At 42.4% G+C, this 24,659-nt stretch overlaps 1 long non-coding RNA gene and 1 other non-coding gene across 2 annotated transcripts in view; both read left to right on the top strand.

The window, feature by feature from the left end:
* The window catches only part of LOC134732055 (uncharacterized), a 113,475-nt gene that overhangs the window by 54,546 nt on the left and 34,270 nt on the right, over nucleotides 1-24,659 (top strand). The window lies entirely within an intron of this gene.
* Nucleotides 12,342-12,412, top strand: LOC129461337 (small nucleolar RNA SNORD56). Its single transcript, XR_008650488.1, has one exon. It is a non-coding gene; the product is annotated as a small nucleolar RNA SNORD56 (small nucleolar RNA).

Here is a 24,659-nt window from a genome sequence, read left to right as displayed (position 1 = left end):
TTTTTTTTTTTTTTTTTTAACTCACCCCATCCCCTTTACTCCCAAAGACTTTAAGACCTTCTATTCTGTACCAGGATAAAAATTGCTACACCCATTTAAAAGACGATAATGCAGAGGATTGAGGAGCAGAGATTTGCTATTCAAAATTTCAAAGCAGAGCCAAGAGCCTTGGTGTACACACTGTGGCTTCCATTCAAAGACTACATGCTGTCTCTCATTGGCTTAACACACCATTCATATTCCTTAGAAGGCTGAAAGGGCCACATTGATGCTGCCAGAACTTCAGACAGTGGTTCCAGGGAGTCTAGAGGGTTGAAACCCAGCACTTAAGGCTCGCATGCTGTTCTTCTGGCTTGGAAATTTATGCCACAGCTTTGAAATTCTGGAATTTGTTGAGCAGTGATTTGTGACTGCACGTTAAGAGGTGCTTATGCGGTAATGTTGTCTGCATCTTTATGAAGGTGGTGGATGCTGCTCTGAGCCTTCCAAACTGCTAATATTCTGGATATTATCTGTGTCCACACAGCCATCAATGCTCAAGCAGGGACATTAGGCTGATAAAGAACATCATTAAGGGCGAGAAGGTAGGAAGGAAGACTTACCAGGAAATGTCAGGATATTTTCTTCCCCAAAGGAAACCACCAAAGTCATCAATTCCAAATGTTGAACATAGTGAAACTTTCTCTAACAAAGAGGCTGATTTACCTTCAGCCTTTCAAGCGTGACTCCTTTATGCATTTCCCACAACTTTTCACTCTGTCAAAACCCATTTTAACTCGATTTTGTTAGCTAAAAATATCTTGGTCCAAAATGCAACCCCATCATCATAAGACACTTTATTTTCAGATTTGTGATTTCCCTTTGTTTTTTTTTCAAAGGCTTTATTTGCTTTTTTATTCCATGAAGATGATTCTTCACTGCTCTTTCCCCAAGCACGTCTGGCCATTCCATTTCTCTTTTGTACCGTTTCCAGACATTTCCTTTCCTTTATAGTCGTGACAAAATGTAATAGCTAATTCTTATATAGTCTTTGCCATATGCCAGGCGCTGTTGTAATTGATTTATAGGTATTAACTCATATAATCCTCACAACACCCTAAGGCACAAATACTATTATTTATCCTTATTTTACAGAATAGGAAACTGAGGCACAGAAAGGTTAAATAGCTGATCCAAGGACACACGGCAAGTGGCCAGGCCAAGATTCTAACCCACCAATCTGGCTGCAGCTGATTATGCTAATACTGATGGTAACAATAACTGACATTTTCCAGTACTTAATCCATATCAGACTCTGTGTGACTTTGCTGACCCGGTTGCTTGGTTAGTAAGATGCAGGCACTTTCAATGCCCAATGTACCTGGAACGCCCTCTCTCCTCCACCCTCACTTCTTTGCTTGGCTTACTTCCGATCATTGTCCTCTCTCTGGGAACGCTTTCATGGAACCCCCTCCCCAGTCTGATTTAGATGCCCCAGCTCTCATATCCTACAATTGTCAATTTTCTTACCTGTCTCACTCATCAGACCATGAGCTCCTTATACAATACATATTCACAGTAAAACAAGTATTAGAAACACCAGAAATTATAAAAACAGAAACTGCCCCCACATCTCTGGTACCATCTAGGCACCTCTCCCCATTGTCTATGTCTAAATGTATGTCAATATCTGTATCTATATTGATATAGATAGGTAACAAATTTTATGTTACCTATGTTTTATCAATGTCTGTATCTCTATCAATAGATATTGATAAAATATAGGTAACATAAAACTTGTTACCTATATTTTATCATATAGGTATCATATAGGTAACTTTATTAAGTTTTAACATAAAACTTGTTACCTATATTGATATTGATAGATATAGATATCTATTGATATTGATATCTATAACTATATATAGATATACATATCTATATATAGTTTGTTACCTATAAAAACTTGTTACCTATCTATACCAACCAGTATCTATCAATGTAGATATTGATAAAATATATGTAACATAAAACTTATTTTAAGTGTACAATTCAGTGGTATTAAGTACATTTTTGATGTTATGTAACCATCACTACTATCCACCTCCAGAACTTTTTCATCATCCCAAACAGAAGCCCTGTAATTCCCTCTCCCACTCCCCCTAGTCCTTGGTAACTTCTGTTTTTTTGTCTCCAAATGCCTATTCTAGGTACTTCATATAAACAGAATCATACAGTATGTCCTTTTGTGACTGTCTTCTTCCGTTTAGCATAATGTCTTCATGGCTCATCCATGTTGTCGCATGTATCAGAATTTTTTAAATTTATGGCTGAATAATATCCCAATGTCTGAACATACAGTTTGTTTATCTGTTCATCAGCTGATGAACATTTGGGTTGCGTCCACCTTTTGGCTACTGTGAATAATGTTGCAATGAACACTGATGTACAAGCATCTGTTTGAGTCCCTGCTTTCAATTCTTTGGGGTTTATACCTAGGAGTGGAATTGCTGGGTCACATGGTAATTTTAGGTTTAGGGTTTAGAGCTTTTTTTTTTTTTTTGAGATGGAGTTTTGCTGTCTTTGCCCAGGCTGGAGTGCAATGGCGCAATCTCGGCTCACAGCAACCTCCGCCTCCTGGGTTCAAGCAATTCTCCAGCCACAGCCTCCCGAGTAGCTGGAAGTACAGGTGCCCAACACCCCACCCGGCTAATTTTTGTATTTTTAGTAGAGATAGGGTTTCACCATGTTGGCTAGGCAGGTCTCAAACCCCTGACTTCCGATGATGCTCCCGCCTCAGCCTCCTAAAGTGCTGGAATTATGGGCGTGATCCACCGTGCACTGTTTTCCACTGCACCAGCTGTACCATTTTACATTCCCACCAGCAATGCAAAGGATTCTAGTTTCTCCACACTCTCACCAACGCTTATCATTATCAACCTTTTTGAAGACAGCCACCCTAATGGGTACACAGTGGTATCCCACCATGGCTTTGACTTGCCTTCCCTAATGACTGAAGCTGTTGAGTGTCCTTTCATGTGCTTCTGCTATTGCAATAGAGGAGATGTGTAATAAAGTAGAAATGTCTATTCAATCCCTCTGTTTCTATTTAAAAGATATTTTAAAAATCAAAGTGTAATTTGAATACAGCAAAGCTACCCTTGTTAGTGAACAGTTCTGTGATGAAAGCATGCTGTCTTGTAGACTGTCTGGGTTAGTTTCCCACAGTTGCTGTTCCTTGTGTCTTCCAGCTCCTGATGGCTTCAGGTGTTCCCTGCTTTGTGGCCACATCACACACCTGTGAATCTTCGTATTCACAGGACCTCTTTTCCTATGTGTGTCAAAACCCCCTCTCCTTTCTCTGCAAGGACAGTCTCATTGGGTTTAGGACCATCCTCAATCCAGTATAATCTTATCTTGATCCTTTTCTTAGTTACACTTGCAAAGACCCTATTTCTGAATCAGGTCATATTCACAGACACTAGAGGGTAGGACTTGGACATACCTTTGTGGGGGACACATGAACCCACTAGATAGCTTCACAGTCAAGATATAGAATAATTTTATCACTACCCCCCAGTTCCATTCTGTTTCTCTTTCAATGAAAAAAAGTCAAAATGAAGCCATATCTGTCAATGTAGCCATATCAATCAAAATCTACCAATGTAGATATTGGTAAAATATATGTAACATAAAACTTACCATTTTAAGTGTACAATTCAGTGGCATTAAGTACATTTTTGATGTTATGTATCCATCACCACTTACTGTTTTATAACCTGCCTCACCCATGTAATCATGGATTATATGCACTTTTTACATGTCAATAAATTCAGATCAAAGTGCTCCATTATTTAAAATAAATGTATGTTTTAGATGTGAGTTTCTTAAAGGACCAGCGCTTATTACACTAGAGTCTTACCCTCAGGGCCTAGCCTAATGCCTAGCATGTCGTAGGTGCCTGATAAATGTTTATTGAGTGAATAAATGAAGGAATCACTTTCTGGTGAGATACAATGATGCTGTCTGTGCCCACAGCAGGCCTGGGCTCTTAGAGTTTCCAAGGCTTTTGCCCTTTTTAGGTGTGATTTGCATTATCCAGTCCCCCATTTTTCCAAGATAGGTTGCTGTCTTTGCCTTCTCTGAAAACCTCCAGTGACTTTGAAGCAACTGCCTGGAGGGTCAGAGGTGTGTTTCTCCCCACTTGGGACTCTTCCCTGCTAAGGGTTTTCATTTCAGAGGGGGCTAAGCCAACTCTCTCCAGGTTTTATAAGCTGATAGAACAGGGCTGTCAAATGCTTTTTATGGGAGAAGAAACAGGAAGATGGTTTGTTTTGCAGACAGCAGGTTATTGGGTAATTACATTTTTATAGAGCTGCTGTGGGACAAGTCACGGACCCGCTGTCTCCTTTGATGCTAAAAGGCAGACAGCCCCATAAAGATCAGAACAAGGGGAGGTGAAAGGGATCAGGGACAGAGCTGCCCCTTGGGGGTCAGCTTCTGCCTGGAAGCATCCCCCTCCCCCCAACCACGAGGTGCCCCTTTGGGAAATGCCCTCCTTCCCTTGCCACGTGTTTTGATTAGAGTCACATTCACGCCAGCCTCTTTACCTGTTTCTCTGCATACAGAGAAAAGGAGAGACAGAAAAAAAGGCATTAACTAATACGACCACCCTCAAGGAAGCCATTGTCATTCATTCATTCATTCGCTCTTTTACTTCCCCCTTCACTCATGCAGTCACTATGTTACCCATTCACCCATTCATTCAGTAACTCATTCACTCACCCGCTCATTTATTCATTTGTTCATTCATTCACTTGCTCATTTATTCATCCCTCATTCACGCATACATTCAAGTGTTTGGACACTTAACTAGGAGACTGAATTATACTGATATATTTTTCCCAAAGGTCAATTTGCTCATTAATTCAACACATCTTCATTGAGGGACTACGATGTGTCATGCGTTGTGGCTATAGTGTTAGGGACAACTGAAGCAGTGGAGAAGAGATGCAATAAACCATTGCACCCATATAAAGTGTGCAGTGCCAGCCATGATAAGCACTGAGCAATACACAATTTGGCGGTGGGGGCGGGGTGGGTATGCGAGAGCCCATATGTAGCAGCTCAGCCGGTTGCTTAAGAGTGATCAGAGGCCGGGTGCTGTGGCTCACGCCTGTAATACCAGCACTTTGGAGGCCAAGGTGGGTGGATCATGAGGTCAGGAGATCGAGACCATCCTGGCTAACATGGTGAAACCCCGTCTCTACTAAAAAAATACAAAAAAATTAGCCAGGCGTGGTGGCAGGCGCCTGTATTCCCAGCTACTCAGGAGGCTGAGGCAGGAGAATGGCGTGAACCCAGGAGGTGGAGGTTGCAGTGAGCCGAGATTGCACCACTGCACTCCAGCCTGGGCGACAGAGTGAGACTCTGTCTCAGGAAAAAAAAAAAAAAAAGTGATCAGAGAAGGCTTCCCTGGTTGAGGTGAAATCTAAAAGATGGAGAAGAAATTGTCCAGGCCAAGGGATGCAAGGGATGATGGAGGTGGTGGAGCATGTGGTAGGGAGCGAACATTCCAGGCAAAGAGAGAAAATCCTGCACAGCCTCTGTGGAAGGAGAAAGTATGAAGCTTTCAAAAAAGGGGAGCAGTGGTGCCCTAGCCAGTCTGGCTTTTGGAGGAAGCTCCATCCTAGATGCTTCACCCAGGGCTGTGGTCAGAAATCCCTTTTCAGATCTTCTTGTGGCTCCATTTCAAATATCACTTCCTTTTGCAGAAATAAAACATGTTGCTAGGCTATCATCTCAGCTCCAGCCCAAAACTCGTGGGCACAAGTTGGGGGGAAGCCAGTGTGGTGGCCTGAAGAAGGTCTCTTCATTCTTCGCTTTTCTTCCTGCCCTGGAAGGTTCTAGAAAGCTGTGCACTGCTATTCCTTTTCCTGGGAGGTTTGGAATGAGGCTAAGGGCTGAGGATTACTGGTCCCGTCTGGAGACAAGTGTTTCAAATCAAGTTCCCCCCTTTTAAAGATGGCTGCCTTCTTCAGGGAGGCTCTATTTCCCCACCCACACTCCCTGTGCTGATTTCCTGCTGTGTAGACAAGTACCTTAATAAATGATTTTTTTTTTTATTGGGCAGCCTCTTCCATCCATGTCCAGTTTCCTGCTGTGACCTCCAGCCAGAATCCCAAGGTGTCTTTCTTAAAGGGGCCAAGGAGATGCAGCCTTTTCTAGTTTTTATTCTTTTTATGGCTGTGAGCTGTGAGTTCTACACAAGGCAGCTTTTCCCTGGGGAGGTTTCTTCCCTCCCAAAGTCTTCCCCTCATTCTGTTAGATACCAGCCTTCCAAAGTCCCCCAAAGCTGCTAGTTGGGACTGAGGGGCCCCCAGCCCTGGCTGCCTGTACCCCTATCTTGGGCTGCAGAAGAAGGCAGCAATGACCCTGGGAAAGGATGAGGGGTCAAACAGAACGGGATGAGGAAGTATCAGAGAGGAAGTCAGCCCAAAGCATTTTCACTGAGCTTCTAAAAAATCCATGTGTCCAAGGTGTCTTGGTGGTAAGCAGAGCCCATTTCCCCTAACCAGGGTGGTGGCACCAGGTCAAAGGAACTCCGTGTGGGTCCCTGCTTGGATTATGCTCTGTCCCCACCACCAGGCCTTTGCTTATGCTGTGCTCATTGCCTGTAGTGACCCTGTCTCCTGCCATTTGGGAGACCTAACATTTATAGAGGGCCAGCAAGGTGCCAGGCACTGTTCCAAGTCTTGGGGATGCAGTGATGCACAAAACAGCCCATTCCTGCCCTCATCAAGCTTGCATTTCAGAGCAGGCCGACGGACAAGAAATGAATACACAGATAAACACTATGTGTGGTCTGTTGGGCGGCTATAAATGCTGATGAGAAAGAAATCTAGCAGGACAAGGAGGGTGATGGGGTAAGTGGTTAGGGAACAGTGGTTTGAGAGGTGACAGAGGATCCAGGAAGTGTGTTCCTAAGAGAGGGAACAAAATGTCCTAAGGCCTGGAGGCAGGGCTGAGCTCTGTGTGTCCCCAGGTAGCTAGGAAGCCAGCTGGTGGAGGAGGAGTGAGCCAAAGGCTGAGAACAGAGAGAAAGTTGCTGGAGAGCCAGGCCATGTGAAGTTCCATGGGCCATTCACAGTGAGGATTTTGGATTTTATTGCAAAGCAGATGGGAGCCAATGGAAAGGTCTAAACTGAAGAGTGACAGGATCTGACTTACGTTTTAAAGGAATTACTCGTTGTAGTCGTTGACACATATTCATTCATCTCATCTTCAGCATTTTAAGATGCAGTGCTTTCATTTGTTTCCATTTTATAGATGCCAAACTCGAGGCACAGAAAGCCTAAGTAACTTGCTCAGGATGCCATACAGCGAGTGAGGGGCAGAGCCAGGATTCTGTCTGAGCCCTCTAGTGGTTGGGCACCATCAGCTCCAGGAAGCCTCTTCTATGTGCTCCAGAATTGATTGCACGAGGAGCCCCTATGAACTTCACCTTCCTGAGCCTCAGTTTTCTGTAAAATGGATATGATAGCAACTACTCTTGCCTTACTTAATACACAGTGCTGTTGGCAAAACCAAATGAGATAAGCTGCAAAATAAATGACTATATATTATTAATTAAATTGTTATAAAACCCAGCTCCTATTTATCAAGCATCTGTGGGGAGCAAATTCCTACTTATTGAGTCTCATTTAATCACCAAACCACTCTGTGCTGTAGGTGCTGTTGCGATTCCAGAGAGCCTGGCACAGAGACAACAGTCAAGAAACTTGGAGTGAATTAATAGTGATGATCTCATTGGATTCTTTTCTTTTTGTTCCACTGAGACTTCTGGAGTTCCCTTGTTCTAGGTTCCTCATGTCTAATGAATAGAATAATAATATTTACTTCCTAAAGAGGTTGTGAGGATATCCTGTAGACCGAGTCCCTTCCTAGGAAGCAATTAATCAATTAGATTTTTTTTTCTTTTTTTTGCTTTCAGAAACATTCTATGCAAATAATACATGCAAAGGATTTACATAGCACTAAATATTTTTAAAGCAAATGATATACAATACTATCTTGCCCTTTTCACTTAACAATGTGCCTTGGAGATAATTGCATTATAATACATATAGACAACATTGTTCTTTTTTAACAGCTACATAGTATTCCATTGCATGGCTGTTTTATAATTTTGTCTTTTGCGATTAACCAGTGCTGCATTGAATATAATTGTATGTATCCTGGCACACATATCAGGATATTGGTTGAGTAAATATCCTAAAGGAGAATTGCTGGGTCAATTTATAGATAAATTTAAATTTTTGATCGACATTGCCAAATTGCAAGTTACAGAGATTGTAGAAATTTACACCCTTCACCGGGAGTGAATAAGACTGCTTATTTGTCCAGAAACTTGCTAACATAGTATATTATTAAACTTAAAAAAATTCATACTGTGGGATCTTGATATACATACTGTTTTTTGGTATGCTTTTTTTAGCTTAACATTAAGTTGCAAAAAAAATGTTCAGTTTCAAGAAATATTTTTCATCAAAATGTTTAATAGTTATCAACTATTTCATTGTATAGATGTACCACAGTTTACTTGACTAGCTTTCTGTGGTCAGACGGTATTTTTAAAACTAATATGTTTGAGAAATTTGACTGTTAAAATGAAGAATATTGCTTATCAACAGACTTGTGAAAAGGTGGAAGACATTCCAAACTAGAAGAAAATATTCACGGCACATGCAGCTAACAAGGGAGAGTATTAATGAGCCATATGTAAAGAATTTCTAGAAATAAATAAGCAAAGCTCAACAACCTAATAGAAACATGGGCAAATGAGAAGAACAGATATTTCAAATGTAGAAACGTATGTGACTACTAATAAATGTATAAGGAGATGTGGAACATCATTAATAGTGAGGCAAAGCAAGACCAGAATGAGATATTACTTTGCACTAATTTGTTTGGTAAAAATTTTAAAAAGGCCAGGTGCGGTGGCTCATGCTTGTAATCCCAGCACTTTGGGAGGCCAAGGTGGGCGGATCACGAGGTCAGGAGATTGAGACCATCCTGGCTAATATGGTGAAGTCCCGTCTCTACTAAAAATACAAATTAGCTGGGTGTGGTGGCAGGCACCTGTAATCCCAGCTACTCGGGAGGCTGGGGCAGGGGAATGAATGGCTTGAGCCTGGGAGGCGGAGGTTGCAGTGAGCTGAGATCACGCCACTGCACCACTGCACTCCAGCCTGGGTGACAGAGTGAGACTCCATCTCAACATAAATAAATAAATCAATAATAAAAAAATAAAAATCTGACAAACTAAGGGTTACAAGGGATGTGGAGTTGCAGAGGGAATGCAAATTGGTGTATCCATTTTGGAAAAACAGTTTAGTGTTATAAACTCAATTGGAAAAATTATAATCCTGTGACCTAGTAATTTTTCTTCTGGATATAACCTAGAAGGCCAACAAGCATATGAAAAAATGCTCAACATTACTGATCGTCAGAGAAAGCAAATTAAAATCACAATGAGATATCATCTTACAGCAGTCCAAATTGCTATTATTAATTATTATTGTTGAGACAGGGTCTCGCTCTGTCACCCAGGCTGGAGTGCAGTGGTGTGATCATAGCTCACTGCACCCTTGATATCTTGGGCTCAAGCGATCCTCTCACTTCAGCCTCCTGAGTAGCTAGGACTACAGGTGTGAGCCACCACACCCTGCTAATTTTTTTGATTTTTTAGTAGGGATGAGGTCTTGCTATGTTGCCTAGGCTTGTCTCAAACTTCTGGGCTCAAGTGATCCTCCCATGTCGGCCTCCCAAAATGCTGGGATTACAGGCTTGAGCCACTGCACCTGGCCCTGAATGTCTATTAACAAAAAGTCACCAAATAACAGATGCTGGGGAGGATGCATAGAAAAGGGAATGCTTTATACACCCATGGGGGCAATGTAAATTAGTACAAATTGTATGGCAGATAGTATGGAGATTTCTTAAAGCACTGAAAATCAAACAATCATTTGATTGGCAATCCCACTACTGTGTATCTACCCAAAGGAAAAGAAATTGTTATATAAAAAGACATATGCACTATGAGGTTTAATGCAGCACTATTCAAAATAGTAAAGATACGGAATCAACCAAAGTGTCCATCAATGGATGATTGGATAAAGAAAATGTGGTATATACATATATACACACTATGGAATACTATTCAGCCATAAAAAGGATGAAATTATGTTTTGTGCAGCAACATGGATGGAGCTGTAGGCCATTACGTGAAATAACTCAGAAACAGAAAGTTAAATACTGTATGTTCTCAACTACAAATGGAAGCTGAATAGTGTGTACATGTGGACATACAGCATGGAATAACAGACACTGGAGATTTGGAAGGGTGGGAGGCGGGAGGGGATGGGGGATGAGAAATTACTTAATGGGTACAATGTACATTATTCTGGTGATGGTTACACTAAAAGCTCAGACTTCACCCTAAGCAATATATCCATGTAACAAAATTGCACTTGTACCCCTTGAATTTATACAATTTTTCCCCTAATGCCACGTTTTCTAGTATCAATTGGAAACAAATAACAGAATGTGGATGAAGAAGTGTGGTATTTTCCAATAATGGAATGTAACACAGCAGCAAAAAAACACAAAGGATGTTTTAAATTCCTTGAGACATCACCAAACTGCTTTCCACAGTGGCAGAACTAATTTACATTCCCATCAGCAGTGTGTAAGTGTTCCCTTTCCTCCACAACCTTGCCAGTATCTGGTTTTTTTTTGTGTGACATTTTAATAATGGCCATTCTAACTGATGTGAGATGGTATCTCATTGAGGTTTTGATTTGTATTTCTCAGCAATCCCACTATTGGGTATATACCCAAAGGAATGTAAATCTTTCTACCATAAAGACAGGCACCTGTGTGTTCATTGTAGCACTATTCACAATGGCAAAGACACAGAATCAACCTAAATGCCCATCAGCGGTAGACTGGATTTAAAAAATGTACGTGTACACTATGGAATACTAGGCAGCCATAGAATAGAATGAGATCATGTCCTTTGCAGCAACATGGATGGAGCTGGAAACCATTATCGTAAGCAAACTAATACAGGAACAGAAAACCAAACACTGTATGCTCTCACCTATAAGTTGGGAGCTAACCTTTGAGTATACATGCACACAAAGAAGCAATCGATGGACCCTGAGGCCTACTTGAGGGTGGAGGGAGAGGACCAAAAAACTACCTATCAGGTACTATGCTTATTACCTGGGTGACAAAATAATCTGTACACAAAACCCCCAATTTACCTATATAACAAACCTGCACATGTACCTCTGAACCTAAAATGAAAGTTAGGAAAAAAAAAAAAGTAAATCAGAAAAATAAAAAACAAAAAACAACAAAAATTAAAACACAAAGGGTGGAAAAGGCAACAATATGGCAAACTTCGATACAGCTGGCAGTGCTTGCACCTGTCCTGCCTCTAGCCCTCATGCTCACATCTTCAGTGTCCACCAGCTGGAGTGCACTTTGCCATCTCCATTGCAGGCTGGAAGCCCCGGGGAATTGACATTCCTTGGGAAGAGTTCTCAATCTTTGAATGAGAGGAGTTGGTAAACCCCAGCTGCCTCACTGCCCAGGTGAGATAACTCTGCAGTATGTATATGTACACCCTGAGCTTCCCCAGAGAGGTTAAGCTCTAGTTGCCCTCAGTGGTGGTTGGTTTGATAATGCACTTAAAAAAATTCATTTCAATAGTTTTTGGGGTAAGATGGTTTTTTGGTTACGCGGGTAAGTTCTTTAGTGGTGATTTCCGAGATTTTAGTGTACCTGTCAGCTGAGCAGTGTACCACCCCCTCCCAACCTCCCCACCGCGAGTCCCCAAAGTCCATTATATAATTCTTATGCCTTTGCACTTTTATAAAAAAAGATGAAACACACATAACACAAATTAATCATTTAAAAAGGAACAATTCAGTGGCACTGTTGTGCAACCACCACTTCTTTCTAGTTCCAAAACATTTTCGTTATCCTAAAAGGAAACCCATATTCATGAAGCTGTTGCTTCTCATATGCTGTGCTTTTGTTGACTGTCTTTCCTTCCCTGTCTCATTTCTCTACCTCCATCCCAAACAATTTGCACTTGAATCCTTGTCCTCAGTCAGCTTTTGGGAGAACCCAAATGAAGGCGCTTGAGAATGTCATATTAGGTAAGAGGAAAAAAAAATTCCAAGAAGTTACACGCAAGTTGATACTCATTTTTTAAGTTAAAAACTAAAATAAAAACATACTTTTAGGTATACGTATCAGATGTAAAAAGAGTGTAAAAATGCAAGCAGCTACAATGATGACAATATTTTTCATCAACAGAAATTAACCTAGTGAGTTTCGATATTTAGGGTATGAGTGAAAATAAAAATGCAAGCAAGGCATTGATGACTGAGATTCAGGAAGGTGGCAACATGAGGTAAGAGGAGTAGGAAGATGGGCTTGGGAGACCACAGGGTTGGGTGTGAGTTGTTGACAGGGTCCTAGGTTTTGTTGATGATGAGTTTCTATAAGCTAATGATATTTAAAAAATGACTAATAAAATTATTAAAAGCATAGATCAGAGATCAGAATGTGTCATACCAAATATTATGATGAGCCCAATCTGTGCAAATAAGCAAAACTGACATCAATGGAATTCAAATAAAAAGAGGACAGTATTTAAATTTTCCAAGTTCCATGTGGTAGGCTGAAGAAAGAGTTTTAAAAAGTGTATTTTATGTTACTTTTACTTGAGAAGGGATTTAATACACTCTTCCTTTATCTTCCCTAGAAGATCATTCAAAAGGTCATAACCTAAAAGCCCATTAATAGAGAGAAGTTATATTAATGAGCACTGTTCTTCATGGCCTATGATGCAGTCATTCAAAAGATCAAATTAGATAGATGTGTCAATATACAGAGATATCCATGCTTCATTGATAAGTTAAAGAAATTGAAGATATGTCTTATATGATCCTGTCTTTGAAGACTTTTTTTGTCATGTAAAATGTGATAAGTAATTTATTATATATGTTGTATATATGTGTAACCATTTATATATGTATATGAGCATATATAATTATATATTGGAAATAACTTACCCAGTATTGTTAACAATGTTTTCCTATGTGATAGAATTATGAAAAGTTTCTTTTTTCTTTGCTTTTTTTTTTTTTTTTTTTTTTTTTGAGACAGAGTCTTGCTCTGTCACCCAGGCTAGAGTACAGTGGCGGGATCTTGGCTCATTGCAAACTGCCTCCTGGGTTCAAGTGATTCTCCTGCCTCAGCCTCCCAAGTAGCTGGGACTACAGGCTGCATGCCACCACACCCAGCTAATTTTTTTGTATTTTTAGTAGAGACAGGATTTCACCATGTTGACCAGGCTGGTCTTGAACTCCTGACCTCAGGTGATCCACCCACCTCAGCCTCCCAAACTGCTGGGATTATAGGTGTGAGCCACTACACCTGGCTGAAAAGTTTCTATTTTCTTAATTATGCATGTCTATATGGGTTAAATATTTTTAGTCAGAAAATCCAATAAAAATGAAGAATAAAAAATTATGTATTCAGTAGATGTAGTTCTGTAAGTTCTTATATAGTTATTGTGTTGTTGTTGTTATTGTTACTTTGTATAGCTACTCTGTTAGAGTTTGCAAAGTACATCTTCAACTAATTTCTCCTCCATCCATGAGTATGGGTAAATCCACACTGTCTTTTAAATTATGTTGCTTTCATTTCACAGAGCCATATTTTATCACCAATGACTTTTCCTCCCCATTTTAAAAGCTCTTTGAAAATAATTCTTTTCCCTTCCTGCTTGCTACTTTTTCCACTCTCCTGGCCAAGTATATGTCCTGTGGTCTAAAGTTGCACACACTGTTTTTTGTTAAGACCAGTTACTATGAAATATGATGTTCATGTGTGACATAGATAAATGTTAACGTCATTGTTGGCCACTCTGTAATTTGATGACAGAGTTCTGGGAGATTCTGTAAGGTGAGAAACATTCTGCCTCTGACATCTGAAAACCCAGAGAAGTAAGCAATTTTAGAAAATTGAAAACATGAATGACAAGAACAAAAGAAAACAAAACTAAGTTCATTCCTTGGGTCGAGTGGTTATTCTTCCTCACTATGTCTGGGCCGGAAAGATTTCTTCTTCACATGTCCCTGGGCAAACTGTTATCCTTCTGACCTAATTTGGAGACTAGGTCTTCTCCAGTGGCTGAAATAGTGAGGAAATGAGATGCAACTGTATGTTGTTTCAGTTTTGTATGTACTTGGGTACAGTGGGTCATGAGTTGCAGTGGGTCATGAGTTTCGGGCATCTTATAGAAAACCTGGGAGCCCTTGGTGCTGAAAAAATTGAGTTTCAGATAGAATGTGCTTTTAGAACTCCTGATTAGAGAATGCTGGGAATACAAGTTTCTTGCTTTGTTTTGAAAGTTCTTTTTCCTCTAAACCACGCAAATGTTTTTTCAAAAACTTTTCTCATTCTTGATGATGATGATTTTTTTTTTGCCTACAAATAGGAACAAAAATGATTTTATTTTTTCTGCATAAAGAATAAAACGAATGTATATCTTTCTTTGAAAATTTCTCCTAGTCCAATATTTTTTGACACCTTGTGAATTGTAACAGGAGGATTGATTATAAGCAGCTGTAAATTCTCAGTCCACTTAGTGTGCATAAGGGTGCCTTATCCTGCAAGGTAATTTTTACAATGTGGACACTCATGATACCACCTATGACATAGTCTTGCCAAAAATAAATCGACCCTGAATCAATTAAGTCTCTAATTCCAACTGCAATGTACAGAAACTACAGAGGACAGAGGAACATGTAACAATAGCACCACGAGGATGCATTAGCAAATTCCAGACTGTCTTTGGTGATTAGAATAATGATTCCTCAAAGATGTCCACGTCCTAATCCCTGTAATCTGTGACTATATTAGGTTATGTGGCAAGGGAGAATTAAGGTTGTAGGTGCAATTAAGATTGCTAATCAGCTGACCCTGAGAAGGGTGAGATCTGGATGAGTTCAGCAGAGTCACAAGGATGCTTTTAGATGAAAGAGGGAGGTAGTAGAGTCGATATCAGAGTGATGTCATGTGAGAAAGACTCAACTGCATCGCTGGCTTTGAAGGTGGAGGAAGGGGGCCGTGAATTAAGTGGCCTATAGAAGTTGGAAAAGCAAGAAAATGGATCCTCCTCTGTAGCCTCCAGAAGAGAACAGAGCTCTGCTGACATCTTGATTTTAGCCCCTTGACATCTGTGTCAAATTTCTGCTCTCTAGAGCTGTAAGATAATACATTTGCACTGCTTAAGCTGTTAAACTTGTGGTCACTTGTTGCAGCAGAAATAGGAAGCTAAAATATGACCTGTTTATTTTAACAAAGAAAATGCATATCTAAAATGGAGATTGTAGTTGATGCTGTCAGTGCCTTCCCATAGTCGGTACTGGAGGTCAGCTGCACACTGCTTTTGCACACACCAAGGCTTCCTGTGTCTCTGCCTGAGGGTCACTCCGGCTGCTGAACTGTGCTGGCTCTGTCCACAGGGCAGGTGGGAAGTGCTGAGATGAGAGTTCATGCCCCAGGAGCAACCTTCTACCAAGGCGGGATGGGAGTTGGTAAATAGAGGCTCCGATTCCCATGCTGGACATTGTCTGCAAGGTCCTAAGTCTCCGAGGATTTCACACCATCTGCCTCAAGTGGCTACTGTTTCTGAAGGTGCACTTTATTGGCTCATATTCCTTCTCTCTGGGTCATTTCTCTACTTCCTTGCCATGTTTCCTGGGACTGCTTCCAAAATCAACTGTTTGCACCCAAATTCTTGTCTGCAGATATGCTTTTAGTGGAGTCCAAACTAAGACAGAGGGGAACCTATGGTTTTATAGAGACTTAAGAGACACAACAGTCTGTCACAATCTTTGGACCTTATTTGGATACTGATTTAAACAAACAAGCAAACAAAATACCTGAAAAGCATTAATGACATTGATAACTAGAAATCTGAACACTGGACCAGACATTTGATAATACTAAGAGATGATTGTGGGCCAGGCCTGGTGGCTCATACTCATAATCCTAACTTTGGGATGCCAAGGTGGGTGGATCACTTTAGGTCAGGAGTTCAAGACCAGCCTGGCCAACGTGGTGAAACCCCGTCTCTACTAAAAATACAAAAATTAGCTGGAGATGGTGGTGGGCACCTATAATCCCTGCTAACTGGGAGGCTGGGGTAGGAGGATTACTTGACCCTGGGAAGTGGAGGTTGCAGTGAGCTGAGATCATACCACTGCACTCCAGCTGGGTGAGACTGTGTCTCAAAAAAAAAAAAAAAAAAAAAGATTGTATCTCACTGCTGCCATCAATAAAAGAGGTGATTGTCAAATTTTGAAGTGGGATAATGCTATTGTGGTTATGTTAAAACAAATAGTCTTTATCTTTCAGAGATACATTCTGAAATATTCATGAATACATTGATTATTGATACAATGTTTGGGATTTGCTTCACAATAATGCAAGAGTTAAAGGAAGAGAGAGTGTAGATGAAAGAATAGCCATGAGCTGAGAATTTTTGAAATTGGGAGATGAGTAGAAGAGGTTTATGACACTATTTATCCTACTTTTATATATATTAGACATTTCCACAATAAAAAGTATAGAAATGCCCCCTTATCTAACCCACTGCGTTTGAATCAGGTTGCGCGCGTACCATTGAGCAAGAGTAGTTTTGACTGCTCTTTGGGTTTTGGGATGGACTTTGGGGTCAGATCAACCTGTATTCAAGTCTGATCCTGGTTTATCTTGGATGGTCAGTTGTGTGTGGGGTTGGGACAATCCAGGGGACTGGAAAGTGGGGGATGGAGGAGAGTCTCTGGGAAGGAGATAATTCCAAACAAAGGATGCTTCATGACTAAAGATATGGAAGTGAAAACAGACAGGAAGAACAAAGCTTCAGGCTGGGAGATTGATTTTGAGGCTGCAAGGCTGTATTACTCTGGGATCTCCAGAGAAATTGAACTAATAGCATTCGTGTGTGCGTGTATTTACATAGTTATAAATATAACTAGTATGGTTATTTATATATATTGTATAATATGTATAAAATAGTTTGTATATATTATATGTGAGTTTGTGTATATATATATGTGTATATATACACACACATATATGTGTGTGTGTATGTGTGTGTGTGTGTGTGTGTATATATATATCTCCAGAGAGAGAGAGACAGCGAGAGAGAGAGAGACTGATATTTGTTTTAAGAAATTGGTTTTAATGGGTGCAGCACACCAACATGGCACATGGATACATATGTAACAAACCTGCACATTGTGCACATGTACCCTAAAACTTAAAGTATAATAATAATAATAATAATAATAATAATAAAAAGAAATTGGTTTGTGCAATTATGGAAGATGGCAAGTGGAAAATCTGCAAGGTAGGCAGGCTAGAGGCTGAGAGAAGAGTTGATGTTGCAGCTTGAGACTGAATGCAGTCTGGAGGCAGATTTCCCTCTTCCTCTGGGAACTTCAGTTTTTTTTTTTTTTCTCTTAATTCCTTCAACTGATTGGACAAGGCCCACCCACATTATAGCAGTCAATCTGCTTTACTGTAAGTCTACTAATGTAAATGTTAATCTCATCTAAGAAAATACCTTCACAGCAACATCTGATCTGGTATTTGACCAAATATCTGGGTACTGCAGCTTAGCCAAGTTGACATATAAAATTAACGGTCCCCAAGGGCCATTGTAGTACTCCGGAGAAGACGTAATAAGAGTTTAAGCCAGTACATTGGCAGTGACAGTTAAGAAGAGGGGATAGTGGTAGCTCACATCTATAATTCCAGCACTTTGGGAGACCAAGGCAGGTGGATCTCCTGAGGTCAGGAGTTCGAGACCAGCCTGGCCAACATGGTGAAACCCCGTCTCTACTAAAAATACAAAAATTAGCCAGATGTAGTGGCACAGGCCTGTAGTCCCAGCTGCTTGGGAGGCTGAGGCAGGAGAATCAATCACTCGAACCCGGGAGGTGGAGGTTTCAGTGAGCTGAGATCGCGCCACTGCACTCCAGCCTGGGCGACAGAGTGATACTCTGTCAAAAAAAATAAATAAAAAAGAAGGGATAGATATGAGTGCTTTTGAGGTGCTAGAGTTCACAGCACTGGGTGTGGGTAAATGAGTAGACCAAGTTTTTAGTACGGATGCTGGGGTAACGTTTAGCAATGTGAGAAGAAAGAGGAATCTAGGTTATTCCCAGGTGATGACTGGGCAGCTACTGTGTTCCTGGCATGGAGCTGGTTCTTGGGACATGAGAGAGAGTAAGATGGACAAGGCGTCTGCTCCCCTGGAGCATGTGATCCTGCCAGACAGGCAGACATTGAATAGCCATTATCAGTGAGCTGAGGGCTATAGGAAGAATGAATGCGGGGGGCGAAGGTATCATCGACAAAATGAACCAGGTCAAGAGGCTCAGGAATGTCTCTCCCCAGGAAGTGACTTGTAAGCTGAGCTTAGAGGAATAAGCAGGAGTTTGGCCATGAGGAGGGGAAACAGCATTCTAATTAGAGGGAAGAACAGTGAGCAAAAGTTCAGAGGCTGGAAAGAACATAGAGAACTGAGAGCTCTTATTTTGTATAGGATATTTGCTTTGAGAAGCAAATAATCCTTCTTCTTCTTCTTCTTTTCCCTTGTGTGCAAATGGCGTGTTCCTATATTGATGTGACCTAAAGCAAGTTAGGTTTGTGTACTGAAAAGCATGTCATGTCATGCAGGCCTTCTTCAGGTTATTAAGAAAACTTATCCTGTAAGGTTGAAATTCAGGATCTTCTAGGACTTTACTAACAGACTGACAAGCTTACAAATCAGTAACTGAACCCTAGGTGTATACAGGGATAATTGATTGAGAGGGTAGAAAGAGAGTTCAGCTGGAAGGAGATCAAGGTTCTAGTCCCCACTCTGCTGTTCCTGGCTATGTGGTCTTTTTTTTTTCTTTCTTTTTTGATATGTAGTCTTGCTCTGTTATCCAGGCTGGACTGCAGTGGTGCGATCCCGGCTCACTGCAACCTCTGCCTCCCAGGTTCAAGCAATTCTCCTGCTTTAGCCTGCCAAGTATCTGGGATTACAGGCGCCCACCACCATGCCTGGCTAATTTTTGTATTTTCAGTAGAGACAGGGTTTTGCCATGTTGGCCAGACTGGTCTTGAACTCCTGACCTGAAATGATCCACCTGCCTTGGCCTCCCAAAGTGCAGGGATTACAGGCGTGAGCCACCACCCCCAGCCTGTGTGGTCTTGAACAAGTTACTTAGCCTCTCTGGACCCTGATGTTTTGTGTCAGAAAAATTTGGATATTGGACAAGATCACTTCTAGTTCTAGGATTTTTATGATTCTATGGGTTTGGGTGATGTGCAATAGGAAAAAAATACATGACGTTCTCAGGTAATTCCTCAAACACCAGTATTTCTGTATTTGTTAAACATTGGCTCTAGGCAGACTCTGTTTCAGGTGCTGGGGATTTAATGGGGAATAAGAGAGACAAGATTCTGCCTTAAAGGAACTAATTGGGCCAGAGGTAAGAGACAGACAAGTGGCAGCAGATGTACAAGCAGGACAGTTGCAGATTGTGATAAAGGGAGATTGTGTAAAGATAACAAACAGGATGATGTGAGAAGACTCTGTGTGTGTGTGTGTGTGTGGTTGTGTTGGTGGAGAGTAGCAGATAGGGCCAATCTGAGAAGCAGCATGGAGCAGAGACTGAGTGATCACAGAGACTTAGCCATCCAAAGAGCTGGGAGAATGCCAGGTAGAAGGAATGGCAAGTGCAAAGGCCCTGAGGCAGCATATAGTTAGCCTGCTGGAGAGCAGGGAAGGGGCACATTGTATCAAGAAAAATGAATGAAGAGGAACATGGCTGGAGATGACCAAAAAGTAGCCATAGCCACACATAGCAGGCCTTGTAGCCTCAGTGAGTTGGATTTTATATTTTATTTATTATTAAAAATGTTTTCTCCTCTCAGCTCACACCTGTATTTTTTTTTTTTTTTTTGAGACAGGGTCTCACTCTGTTGCGCAGGTTGGAGTGCAGTGGCATGATTACAGTTCACTGCAGACTTGATGTCCCGGGCCCAAGAAATCCTCCCACCTCAGCCTCCCAAGTAGCTGAGACTGCAGGCATGCACCACCATGGCCAACGAATTTTTTGTATGTTCTTGTAGAGATGGGGTTTTGCCGTGATACTCAGGCTAGTCTCAGACTCCTGGGCTCAGGCGATCTGCCCACCTCAGCTTCCCAAAGTGCTGGGATTAGAGGCATGAGCCACTGCACCTGGCCAAAAGTTGGATTTTATTACCAAAAATGAGAATGCACTTAACTGGTGCCTCAGTCAATGGTGGCATTTAACTGAAATGAACTCATACTAGTCCCCCTGCCAAAAGATCCTCTTTCAGTGCTCCCCATCTCGGTAAAATAAGCTATTTATGTATTTTGCAAATACGTATGTGCCAGGCCCTGTTCTAGGTGCTGAGAATCCAGTGGCAAACAAAGCCAGTGGTCCCTGCCCTAATGGATACATAGGGCAATGAGGGAGACAGGCAGTGACTAAGTGAACAAGTAAACAGGTAACATGCTCCATGGAAATGAGAGTTATGGAGAAATATAAAGTAGGATTGAGATGTGGACATCTTTGGAGGGTGGTAATTCTGCCTGTCACACCCATTTGTGGGGATGGGCATTGCTGATTTGTAGTGGGAGGCCAGGGAAAGTGTCTTGGATAAAAAGACACTTGAGGCCTTGTGGGAAGGAGGGACTGAGCCATGAGGATACCTGGGGAGGTGGTTCCAGGGGGTAGAAGTGGCCAGTGCAAAGGCCCCAAGGCATCACTCGGGGAGGGAAAACAGAGGGAAAAGAAGCCAGAGAGTTTATGGAGGGCCGTGTATGTCGTGGTAGAACTTGGGCCTTGATCCTAAGAAAGATGGGGAACAAACGGAAGGTTGAGCAGAGGAGGAATGGGATCTCGGGTTCCACGGGATGCCACTGGCTTTGGGTGGAGAATAGATGGTGGAGGCGCCAGGCTGGACACAGAGAGGCCATGCAGGAGGCTTCTGCAACAGTGCAGGGAGAGGTGGCTTTGACAGGGCAGGTGGGTGATAGCTGTCATTGCCCGTCTTGGTAACCTTGGCTTCTGTAACACATCACCACAAACTGGGTGGCTTAAAGCAATGGAAACGTATTCTCATGGTTTTGGAGGCTGGAAGTTTAAAATGAAGGTGTTGCCAGGGCGTGCCCCCACCAAAAACCCTAGGGAAGAATGCCTCCTTGCCTCTCGCAGCTTCTGTGGCTCCCGGCAATGCTTGGCATTCCTCCACTTGTGGCTGCATCCCTCTAATCTCTGCCTTCATCTTCACATAGCCTTCTTCTCCACTGTGTGTGTCACTGTGTCCTCTCCTCTTCTAATAGAACACAGTCATTGGGTGAGGGTTCACCTTAACCCATTATGACTTTATTCATTCTAGCTTGACCAATTACATATGCAAAGACCTTTTCTCCAAATAAAGTCAAAATCAGAGGTCCTGGATGTTAGGATTTGGACATATCTTTTTGAGGGACAGAATTGAACCCATGACATTGCCCAAGCCAGAGTCTTGTGACCCATCCTGGAACCATCCTTCTTCCCCTGCACTGCTCACACCAGCCAGCCCCAAGTGCTGCTGCCTGGGCCAGGGCAGCAGCCTCCTGTTCATCTCCTGTTCTCCACGCTGGCCTCCCCGCCCATCTTTTCCCAATCCAGCAGAAGAGCAATCGTTTTAGGGTGAACATCTGATTGTGTCCTCTTGCTTGAAACCTTTCTGTGCATCCCCATTGCTCAGAGGAGAAAGCCCCAAAACCTTCCTTTAATCTTCAGAGCCTTGTGTGATTGGCCCTCTGTGTACTCACCAGGTCCATGCTGAGGTACAGTCCCCTTCTTCCTCCATCCCAGTCCAACCACGTCCTCTGAGAAGTCCTCCCTGGCTTTTCCCAATTTAGGTCATATCCCCTTTCTTTATGTATCAACATTACAATGAGATACTTAACCGTGTGAATATCTGTTTGATGTGTATCCCCGACTGGACTTTAAACTCTATGAGACCAGGGACTCTGTCTTGTTTATCCAGGTATCCCCAGAGCCCAGCACCTTGCCTGGCACACAGTAGGTGCTCAGTAAATGCTTGAATGAATGAGTGAGCATCTCGTACTTGATAGTGTTCTCATTGACTCTCAGCCCCATGAATGGGCATCATTGTTGCAGACTGATTAGTGCAGTATTTTTGATGAAGTTTTCCCAGTTTATGGACTTGGTACACAATCACAGTTGCATTATTAGTTATCCAATTATTTGTTCAATGACCATTTCTCTGGATAGAATGTAAATGTCACAAGGTCCTCTGTTGACCATTATTATCCCCAGCATGATGCCGGGGGCACACGGGACATTATTGATGAGGGTGGGTGAATGAATGAAAGAACCATGCCCAAATCTAGGCCGACAACATGCATTTCTGCCCACACTCATCACTCATAGGCTCCATGTCTATCCCAGCCTCCCCTCTAGTATTCGTTTCCTACTCCTGCTGTTAAAATGACCCCAAATATTATTATCTTGCAGCTCTGCAGGTCAGAAATGGGCCTCTCTGGGCTAAAGTCAAGGTGTGAGCAGGGCTCTGTTCCTTCTGGAAGCTCTAGGGAAGAATCAATTTCCTTGCCTTTTCCAGCTTCTAGAGGCTACCCGCATTCCTTGATTCATGGCCTCTTTCATTTTTAAAGCCAGCAATGGCTGGTCAAGTCTTTCTGATATCATCTCACTCTGCCACTGACTCTCCTGCCTCACCCTTTACTCTTTTTTTTTTTTTTTTTTTTGAGACAGCGTTTTGCTTCATGGCTCACTGCAGCCTCAACCTTTCTGGCTCAAGTGATCCTCCCACCTCAGCCATTCTCCCCCCTCATCCTCTCAATTATAGTCCGGAGTAGCTGGGACTATAGGCATGTGCCACCATGCCTGGCTAATTAATTTTTTTTTCTTTTTTTAAGAGATGGAATCTCACTATTTTGCCCAGGCTGGTCTGGAACTCTTGGTTTCAAGCGATCCTCCCACCTGGCCTTCTATAAGTGCTGGGATTACAGGCATGAGCCACCATGCCCAGCCCGCATGAACTCTGGTGATTACATTGGTCCCATCCAGATAATCCAGAGTCATCTCCCTATGTTAAGGTCAACTGATGAGCAACCTCAGTTTCACCGGCTCCCTTAACACCCCCTTGCCCTGTCACCCAGCATATTTACAGGTTATGGGGATTAGGATGTGGACATCTTTGGAGGGTGGTTATTCTGCCTGTCACACCTCTTTAATTTTCTTATTGTTTGAATAAAGCCTGCAGTTATGGTGTGTACAGTGGGAAGAGAGAAGGGGGAAGGGAAAGGGCTTACCATGTGTAGGGAGGACCTTTATCGGTAGATCACACTTGAATGTAGGGTCATTGTCTAAAGCATTAGACTCAGCTTCAAGAGTCGATCTGTTTCCTGCTTTGCCAACCCAGAAATGGCTATCCCTTAAAGAGGACTGAATGTGTATGAACCAATGACTGGGATTTGTTTTCCCACTGAGTGTGGAGCCTGTACCCCTGCCAGTGTAGACAGTGGGATGGTGCTCATGTCCCGGTGATGTGTGGGAGTGAAGGCGCCCTTCCCTCCAAAGTAAATGGAGGCCAAACCTCTGCCTGATTTATCTCTTCTCCTTGATCCTCCCTTGCCTATCCTTGGGTTTGAAACCCAGAAGGGAGAAAGAAGAGCCTGAGCTTTCAGCCCAGCTGCACTGCTCACAAGCTGTAGGACCTTCAGCATGTCGCCTCCTTGCAGCCACCCTGCTTTTCTGTAAATTGGGCATGATGAGAACACCTGCATTGCAGGCCTGTTGGGTGGATTAGACAAGGAAGGCATTTGCAAAAGCACTTTGAACTTTGCATACAGTGGGCGCTCAATAAATGCTTGCTCTTGTGCCCTTGCCCTATTCTGGCCATGACTTTACTTTGCATTACTCCAGACCAGTCTCAGCTCTGCTATTACAGACAGAATGCCATTTTGGACTTGTCTTTAAGCTCATTAAAGAGTGTGCAGGCCGGTTGCGGTGGTTCACTCCTGTAATCCCAACACTTTGGGAGGCCGAGGTGGGTGGATCATGAGGTCAGGGGTTCGAGACCAGCCTGGCCAACATGGTGAAACCCCGTCTCTACTAAAAATGTAAAAATTAGCTGGGTATGGTGGCAGGCACCTGTAATCCCAGCTACTCGGGAAGCTGACGCAGGAGAATCGTTTGAAACTGGGAGGCGGAGGTTACAGTGAGCCGAGATCATTCCACTGCACTCCAGTCTGGGTGACAGGGTGAGACTGTGTCTCCAAAACAAAACAAAACAAAACAGTGTGCAAGACTACAATATGTTCTAAGAAGCAGCGACTGAACCTTGTTGCAGGTGCAGCGCTTGTACCAGGCAGGCATTAGGCAAACACTTGGCAATAGCCTTAGTGGAGCTGCAGACACCCTTGGTCCAGCTTGAGGGCAGATCACCAAACCGGATCACGTCCC

Source organism: Symphalangus syndactylus, chromosome 13, assembly GCF_028878055.3.
Source record: "Symphalangus syndactylus isolate Jambi chromosome 13, NHGRI_mSymSyn1-v2.1_pri, whole genome shotgun sequence".
Lineage (NCBI taxonomy): Eukaryota > Metazoa > Chordata > Mammalia > Primates > Hylobatidae > Symphalangus > Symphalangus syndactylus.
This window is presented reverse-complemented; position numbering and strand designations above follow the sequence as displayed.